At 32.2% G+C, this 9,546-nt stretch overlaps 1 pseudogene; it reads left to right on the top strand.

Moving 5' to 3' along the window:
- Positions 1 to 3,030: 3,030 nt before the first annotated feature.
- Positions 3,031 to 3,719, top strand: LOC145039901 (uncharacterized; annotated as a pseudogene).
- The last annotated feature ends 5,827 nt before the right edge of the window (positions 3,720 to 9,546 follow it).

Below are 9,546 nucleotides of genomic sequence, written 5' to 3'. Positions count from 1 at the left end.
CTCGCTTCGGGGCTCGGGAATATTATCGGGGCTTCGGGGTACAAACAGCACGCAAAACGAGGCAAAGGACCAGAGAGAATGATGAAATTTGCAAAGGAAACTCGGCTGCATTCGGGTCTCCTTTTATAGGTGCTGAACCCTCGCACGTACGCGGGGCGTACAAGGCTACGCGGGGCGTACGCCTCGGTGGTCGTCAGCGCTTACGTCATCGGTCCATCTCCGTCATTGCATACGACTCGCTACTCCGTAGAACTCGAGTGCCCTATGCTGTACGCGGGGCGTACAGCAGTACGCGTTGCGTACTTCGGATAGACCGCCTCTCCTCTCTTCGGGTAATATCGGAGTAAAATAAAAATAAATATTAAATATTTTATTAAACTTCAGAAATTCATATCTCCTTCATACGAACTCTGATTTCGACGTTCTTTATATCCACGCGAAGGTCAGACCATACTCTACAACTTTCATTTAGACTCCGTCGGCTAATTTTGACTTTTATTTTTATTATTTATTTTTAGAAGGCTCGGACAGGAAAACTTCGTTATAAAATTATAACTTCTTCGTCCGACGTCCGTTCTCACCTAACTTTTCATTGCTTCGCTACTAACAACAAGATCTTCGATTCTCATTTAGATTGTTTCGGCTAAAAACCGCTCGATCTCAAATCGAGTATTCGGGCTGTATACTGCTAAGTCGAAACTTCATAAAATCATAACTTCCTCATACGAAGTCAGATTTGGGCGTTCCTTTTATGCACGCTCTCGGTTTAACGAAATCTACGACTTTCGTTTAGATCGCTAAGGCTAAATATCGCTCTATCTTAAATTCATATTTTACGTCACTCGGCGTCGTGTCGGTTCTGTCGCGAAATTTCGACAGGTCATAACTTCTTCGTTATAACTCGGATTTTGGCATTCCTTATATCTCTGGAATCCTTGTTTCGACCACTACAACTTTATGCAAAGATGTCGGGCTTATCTCACACTTAAATTTTGACGCTTATTTTATTCTTAATTTATTAAATTATAAAAATTAAGAAAATACACACATAAATCACATAATTCAAATAATTCACAAATAATACATTCTTATTATTTCAAGTTGAGTTACAAGGTTAACCTAGACTATTACATTGCTAAAAATGGCAAGCCTAGAAACACGGACATTACAACTCACAACCAAGGCCCAAGCCCAAAACCAACAAGGCCCAAAACTATAAGATCCATAAAAGCACACTAATGACCCAATTTTCCAAATTGGGCCCAATCCCATATGGGTCTTATCCTAATCCCATATTTTCCTCGAATACAATTCAGGTTACCTCAAACACCCCTTAAGACAAACTCGGTCAAAAGCATAAGTCAAAAGTCAAAGTCAACACCAAAGTCAACGGTCCAAGTGACCCAACTCGTCGAGTTCTCATCGAACCGCAAAATCGTAAAGAATCGGTCCAACTTGCTGATTCTCTTCAACTCGTCGAGTTTTTCCCTCCTTTTCATCATAATCAAGACAATCCCAAACCAACTCGCCGAGTTCTCCTATGAACCCGTCGAGTTGTTCAGTCAGCATAACCACTTAATCTATTACGCCCCTAAATCATCAAGACAAGGCTTCAAATTGCAGATCTGGTCCCTTAAGGTTGTATTGATGAGTAAAGTCTCTAACTTTACTCTTATGCAAGGCTTGAAGAATCTCAAAAGCTCAAAATAAGCTAGAAGAAAGGCTTAATGGATGCATGGAGCCCTTAAGACCATAAAGTTGACACCTTTATGCCAAATGAACTCCCTAGGACGCTAGATCTGAAAGGGTTTGTCCAAATGGGATGTCCAACTCCTAACAACCACTCTATTTGGACCAAAACATGAAAAAGAACCCTAAGAAGGATACTTATGAATTCACAAAGCAAGGTTAAGACTTTCTACTAGAAAAGTGTCTAAAATGATGCAAGGATTCGAGATCTAGCAGCTCCTTCTTGTATCACCAACTCTCACCAAGCTTCCCTTCCTTCCAATGGCTTCAAACACACCACCAAAGCACTCAAAATGGCTCACAACACTCAAAAATGCCTTAGGGTTTCGAGGTTAGGGTTTAGGACAATGGTGGCTGGAAATGAGGCCAACATTTGGGGTTTAAGTTGTTTAAATAGGGTGCAAAACTCCGAAATTAGGATTTCCCAAACCATGTCCAACTTGTCGAGTTGGTCCTCTCCAACTCGTCGAGTGGTCTTCAAAAACACGCGCAACCAAAACTTCCAACACATCGAGTTTCTTCCCCCAAACTCGACGAGTTGGCCTTTAGAAATGAGGTTTTATTTCCATAATTGACCTTCTAGATTTCAGATGTTACATCATTCCATAGAATGAGAATATTCTAAAACTTATATTAACATGATTTATGTTACTAATGTGCATAATTTAAGTGGGTTGATGCCAAGGTTGATAAATATAGAGAAAACTATATTGGTCACAGTCACAAGGATCATGTAGGGAGATGGTCATTCATTCTTTAGTTGCAATATTGAAAAGTAGACAAATAGATCTTTTTAGGGGTTTCCATTAATATATACATGTAACCTTGAACAACAGGAAATGATCTATATTGGTATTCTACGTATAAAAAGTCGAAAGAATATTATAGGTCCTAACTATGAAATTACTTGCAAAATGCATAAAATGTCAGTCAGTTTGAAAAAAATGAATTAAGAATACTATTTATGTGTTTATATCCAAAATTTTGATAAATTGCTTCTATGAGATTACATGATGAACGTTTGTTAATCGATCTGGTATCTAGGGTATATATATTGGGATGAATGTTTGGAAATTTTTTCATCTTTTGAAATCATTCGACACTTTAAAGAAGGATTGTTACAAAATTCTTTTTTCTCAGTTTTGTGAAATAAGCAAATATGTTGATATTTGGATAGCTTTATAGGAAAGTAGTACACTAAGATCAATATGCTCATTCCATAGAATAAGAATATTCTAAAACTTATATTAACATGATTTATGTTACTAATGTGCATAATTTATGTGGGTTGATGCCAAGGTTGATAAATATAGAGAAAACTATATTGGTCACAGTCTCAAGGCTCATATAGGGAGATGGTTATTCATTCTTTAGTTACAATATTGAAAAGTAGACAAATAGATCTTTTTAGGGGTTTCCATAAATATATACATGTAACCTTGAAGAACATGAAAGGATCTACATTGGTATTCTAGATATAAAAAGTCGAAAGAAGCAGAAGTTGCAAAAGAAGAGATAAGAAGGATCATGGAAAAGAATAGCTTGCTATGAGGGAGGCATTAGGTTTATTCCTCAAAACCTCAAGTTAATAGATTTGATAAACATGAATTTTCTGAACTTGTGAAGAGAGGTTCTACTACTGAAGATTTGGGAGCAAGTCATGTTGAGGGTGCTTGTGTTCAAGGTCTTGGTTTTTCCAAGTAAGTTTCTAACCTATAACACCAAATATTAGTATGTTATTTATGATTTTAGGGTTGTAAAGTTTTAACATTTGTTTAAAATTGTACTACAGGGTACCTAAAGCATGCGAAGAGTCAAGTTTATTATAGCCTGTGGTGATAATGGAGGCACCCAAAAGTGCAAATGCAAAGAGAGATGAGAGGAAACATGAAATGAGAAAGAAAAGGCGTGATGATGATGACAAGAGACATAAGAGAGGTAAGGGGAAGAGACACCACAATTCTGATTAGTTTTAGTTTTTGCATCACTTCTCTCTTGATTATCTATATTTATGTTTTCATGTTGATTATCTATATTTGTGTTTTCATGTTTGCTATAGAACGCATTGTTTGTTAAGATTTGATCTTAAATGTCAAAATGTTTTTTTTTTTCTTTTAGGAATCAACCATGTATTGTACTATCTATCCATGTATTTCACAAATTTTGTTTTAAATAATTCACCAAATATGACAAATGTGATAAGCCCATATAAAAATGTAGGTTTTTTTCTAAGATTTAGTCAAAGACTTGGGGTTTTCAAAAATAACATTAAATTCTATAAGTCCTAACTATGAAATTACTTGTAAAATGCATAAAATGTCAGTCAGTTTGAAAAAAAAAATACAAATATTCTTTTTGTTGGGTTGATTTGCAAAATTCAAAGAAACAGTAAATTTAGATGTTTTACGAAATTATATCCAAACTTTCGAAAATCATGGGTTATTGTTAAACTTTGTTATTTTTTTAGAGTTTATTCAACTGTTTTTAAGATATGTTACTTTTAAAACTTCTCAATCCTTTTGAATTATGTTTCTTTTTGTTAATCTCAAAATCAAGGATTCATTTTTCATATTTATTTTAAGATATCGATTCAATCTATTGCACTTTGTTATGACTTTTGTCAACATGATAAAGATTCTAATAAATTGTCTATTTCTTGATTTTTTAGAAAAAAGTTGTTCTAACTGGATTACCATATACGATTATGGTATTCTATTTTGTTGATTAAATGATCTATTATTTGGCTCGGATGGCTTTTAAAGATGATGTTTGAAAAAAAAAATTTAAGAATATTCTTTTTGTTGGGTTGATTTGCAAAATTCAAAGAAACAGTAAATTTAGATGTTTTACGAAATTATATCCAAACTTTCGAAAATCATGGGTTATTGTTAAACTTTGTTATTTTTAGAGTTTATTCAACTGTTTTTAAGATATGTTACTTTTAAAACTGCTCAATCCTTTTGAATTATGTTTCTTTTTGTTAATCTCAAAATCAAGGCTTCATTTTTCATATTTGTTTTAAGATATCGATTCAATCTATTGCACTTTGTTATGACTTTTGTCAACGTGATAAAGATTCTAATAAATTGTCCACTTCTTGATTTTTTAGAAAAAGTTGTTCTAACTGGATTACCATATACGATTATGGTATTCTATTTTGTTGATTAAATGATCTATTATTTGGCTCGGATGACTTTTAAAGATGATGCTTGGCCCGATAATCGTTCCTATCACCCGAATTACATAGAACTATCTATGTTAATATTTAAATTTTAGCTATGGGATTTAATTCAATGTTGAATTTGGATTTATGATATAAAAACGTGGTTGTTATTGTAAATGCCAAATAAAACAACCTATACTTTGTAAAATCCGTAATGTTACTACTTTTTATTGATTGTATTTTGTTTACACATTATTCAGATTTATATATTTTTTTATAAATCATAATTATATTAAACGTCTTGATATACTTTTATTAATTTATTAAAAGTTTAAAAATATTTTACCTTAATTTTTCTTCAGGTTGTAACCTAGTATGATATTAAAGTTAACACCAAGTGAGAGGAGCAAAACCTAGTTAATAAGCTATCTATAATTCTACATACCGATTATGCTTATCTTGTATCTTGTATTTAAGAGCGAACATCTAAACTAGATACTATTAATTATCTTAATACATGTAATCCGACAATCCGACTCCTATATACCTTCTTCTTGAGTTTTTTTTAGTAAAGAAAGGGGAGGAAAGTAGAGGATTGAGAGGGAACAGGTATTTTTTTTAAGAGACAAAGGAAAAGGGAGGAGAGAGAGAGAGAGAGAGAGAGAGAGAGAGAGAGAGAGAGAGAGAGAGAGAGAGAGAGAGAGAGAGAGAGAGAGAGAGAGAGAGAGAGGAAAAAGTTTAGCTTTTTTCTTCTCATGTTTGGCGGATTGTGAAGGAAATAAAAGAAAAAGATGTTTCTACCCTTGGCCTATCTTCATTTGTTCAACAAATAGGGCATGCAGATGAGACTTCATCTTCTCCATCAAGCAAAAAAGCTTACGACTTTCTTCCTACATCTACCATGAGAATTCATCTTCATTTCTGAATTTTAATTGTTTATTCTTTACACACATTGTTGTTTTGATTAATTACAATCATGATTGCTATCAATGCATTGTAGACGATAATTGATTTTTTATATGTAAATCAATGAAAGGCAAAAACATAAAAATGATATTTTTATTTCTTTTCCTTCCAATTCGAAAACATAACTTTCATTTCATTTCTTTTCATTTCCTTCCAACTAAAGAACACAATTAATTATTTATTCTCTTTCTGTTTCTTTTCATTCCTTTTTTTTTTAAAAATATTTAAACTCATTAACAGGGTGTTAGAATTTAAGATCGACTATTTGTTAACTAGTAAAATTGATAAAGCAAGTCTAGAGTAATTTATATTTGGGTCTATTTTTATTCTCACAGCCCGTTAGGCCCATGCACCCATATGCTTATATTGTTTGGCTCCTTTAAGGCTTTAAATCCAAATCACTTGGGGAGTTTAGGTGTATATATTTTTAGAGTCAGTGCACATCTTTATTCTTTAGGTTCATAGTCGCTCCCTGTAATTAGTTATTTACAGTATGAAACTTAATAATAATTTATATACATTTGGATGTATTATTCTCATAGTCTTATTAGTCTTTGGTATAAGGCTAAGTTATATAAATAGTTTATGGGGCTTGTAAAAGGTACATTTTTAATCTTTTTAACTATTTTTTTTTTGACGCAGATGGTCGCTAGTTTCAATTTCTTTTATAGTTTGTTCTTTATTCATGTAAAAGAAAAACCCTATTTTATAATTTATGTTATAATTTTTAAATAATTTTAATTTAAAAAGAAAAGAAAATAAGATACACCCCACCATACCTATATACTTATTGTTAGCAAACGTATATTTGATATGTTTTAGGTAAAAGTCTTGTATGTACAGCTGGCCCATTGTCTTGTGCACATCTATTTATAATTATACCCATGTGGTCCGAATATGTACTCAGAAAGTATCAATCGACCAAAGGGCTTGTAGCCCAACGGTATCCGGTATTGCCCTCCCTACTTGAGGTTGAGGGTTCAAGTCCCGTCGTGAACATAGGTGAATTTAAGGTGTAGTTTAGAAGTAGGTTAGATTTGCCGTTTCAAAAAAAAAAAAAAAAAAAAAGTATCAATCGAACCTGAATTAACTCTTGTTATTTTATAAAAATAAAAATAAAAATAAAGAAACTATAATTTTTTTTCTATTTCTTCAAGAGTCAACTTGTTAAAACAATTATTTTAGAGTGGATTATATGAATAATTCTTGTGATTTAGGGCGGTGTTCACGTTTAATATTTTCAATTGTTTTATACAAAACATAGCATTTGTGCGTTGAAGGATGATCGAATACCCTAATTCGAGCTTTTGGAAGAAGAAGTAGACTTGTTAGTATTTTCAATTACTTCATATGTATCAAGATATTGTTTGCTTTGGGTCACACAATACGGAGACTTTTCATCAGATCACCTAAAGTATAAATAATCGTTTTTAAAGCCATTGTGAGAGGTCAAAGTCAAATTTCATATAATTTACTCTAAAATAATTGATGTAACAAGTTTAGTTGTGGAGAAAAAAAATAGTTTTTTTTTTCATTTTTTTTTTATTTTTTATAAATGATAATAAAAAAAATAGAGTGACAAAAACGAAAAAATAAACAAGTTCAATAATTAATGGTAGCTTAAATAAATTATAATGATTAAAAAAACACCCAGAAAAGTTCAATGACCAATTACAACTATAACAATGTCGTTCGATGTTATACATCTGCTATCACCGGTTAGAGTGATCAAAATGAACAACAATAAACAAAATATAATGGTCAAAATAGAACAACCAGAAAAGTTCAGTGACTAACAACTACACAAACCCTTTTCGTTTATTAGATAACAAAAGTTACATATTTATATTATTAGTGTCTATTTTTTCATGTTTAAGCCATACATGAATGACATGTAGTCATTCTAGAACATCCTCATTTGATAAATATCATGGGAATGATAGCAAAACAATGTTATAGTAAGCATCTAATCGACATTGCAAATATAAGGAAAAAGTTCATTTGTATTTGTTTGTCGAAAAATGTTAGATAGACTCATTGTTGTAATCACTTCATGGATTGTCGTTATAAGTGACTCTCACACATCTATACTGCTTTGAACTTAAAAATATATACTTATAGATATCGGCATCGTTAACACTATGCTTAGATGTAGGCAAACATCATCATTAACCAGTGTTGTTGGATACAATATGAATTATGTACCAATGTGTAAGCAATCAAGAAATTTGACCCTTCCTATGGGGTAGATGCCTACGGCCCCTTTATTATATGGGACATGATAAAAATGCACATAATCATACTTAAGTATATCAATATATATATATATATATATATATATATATATATATATATATATATATATATATATATATATATATATATAATTTTCTGACTAGCTTATGATCCTAATCGAGAAACAAAATTATTGAGTATTTAAAGGATGAAGTGATTCACGACTTATACTCAATATAGACATTGCATGCTAACTGGATGAGTAATCTTAAGCTGATTTTTCATATGAATGTGTTCATTGATGGAGGAACCTTAACTATTGGGTTTTCCATTTGACTTGGGTTACATTGATGTGTTTCCATATACCATCATTTTGCTTGTGTCTTCACTATAGTGTATGTCCTGCACAAGTGAGAGTTTGATAGAATATATGCCTAAAACATAACCCACTGACATCACCACTAAATGATAGTTGAACCTAACAGGTCACATACATAGAGAATATAGTCAATAAATATAATAAATAGATTTGTGATTGTAAGTATGTTAGCACTTAGGGTTTAGGCCTAAGGCCCTTAGGGTTTAGGTTAGGCCAACAGGCTCGGCCCTAAAGGGGTGCAAGGTATGCGATTGCATAGGGCCACAAAAAAATAGGTCTCGAAATTTAGCCAATTTATCTAAGAAATATATTAATATATATGGGTTTACGTAAATGATAACATAAAACACTTTTAGAGTATCTGGCTTAAGGTGCTTACCTCCTAGTTTTATTCTAAGGGAAAATGACACTGTAACACATTAAAGTTATGGCATTTGTTCGATCTGGTTACTAAAGTTTTTTTTATTGCACATTAAATCATTAAATTCATGTTTTACATGTCAATTTAGTCATTTTCCTCGATTTTAAACAGTTTCCCGGTTGACATTATATATGTGTCAATTAATATTTATGTTTTGGTCAATCTGATGACACGTGAGATATGTCATGTCAATAAATGATATACGATACTTAAAACCTATCATCTTCACCTGTCGACCTTCATTCTTCATTTTTCACTGTAACAAAACTAAGGTAGGTTTTGTGAAGCATTTTTGTGATCAAGTTGAAGTACCAAAGAAGTCGCTACAATGGCACAATCGGAATCTAATGGACTGTTTGTGATGGTGGAACTCAACTATCAAGGGTATTTACTCGTAATCCTTTCTCTTACACTGGTGGTGTGAAAACCATGTTTAATGATGTTGATTGTTCTTCTATGACTTATTCGAAGTGTTTAACCTTCTTTGAGCGTTTCATGCATGAAGATTGTAAAAAGTTATACTATTGTGAACTAGGCATTTCCCTGAAGGAATTGCTTAATCCCATTTCATATGATGTGTGTAACGTCCCCAAAATAATGGCATAATTTTTTTTATATTAATAAATCGATAAT

Source organism: Lactuca saligna, chromosome 4 (genome assembly GCF_052625555.1).
Source record: "Lactuca saligna cultivar CGN05327 chromosome 4, ASM5262555v1, whole genome shotgun sequence".
NCBI classification, from domain to species: domain Eukaryota; kingdom Viridiplantae; phylum Streptophyta; class Magnoliopsida; order Asterales; family Asteraceae; genus Lactuca; species Lactuca saligna.
Note: the sequence above shows the minus strand (reverse complement) of the source record. Positions and strands in the feature narration are given on the sequence as shown.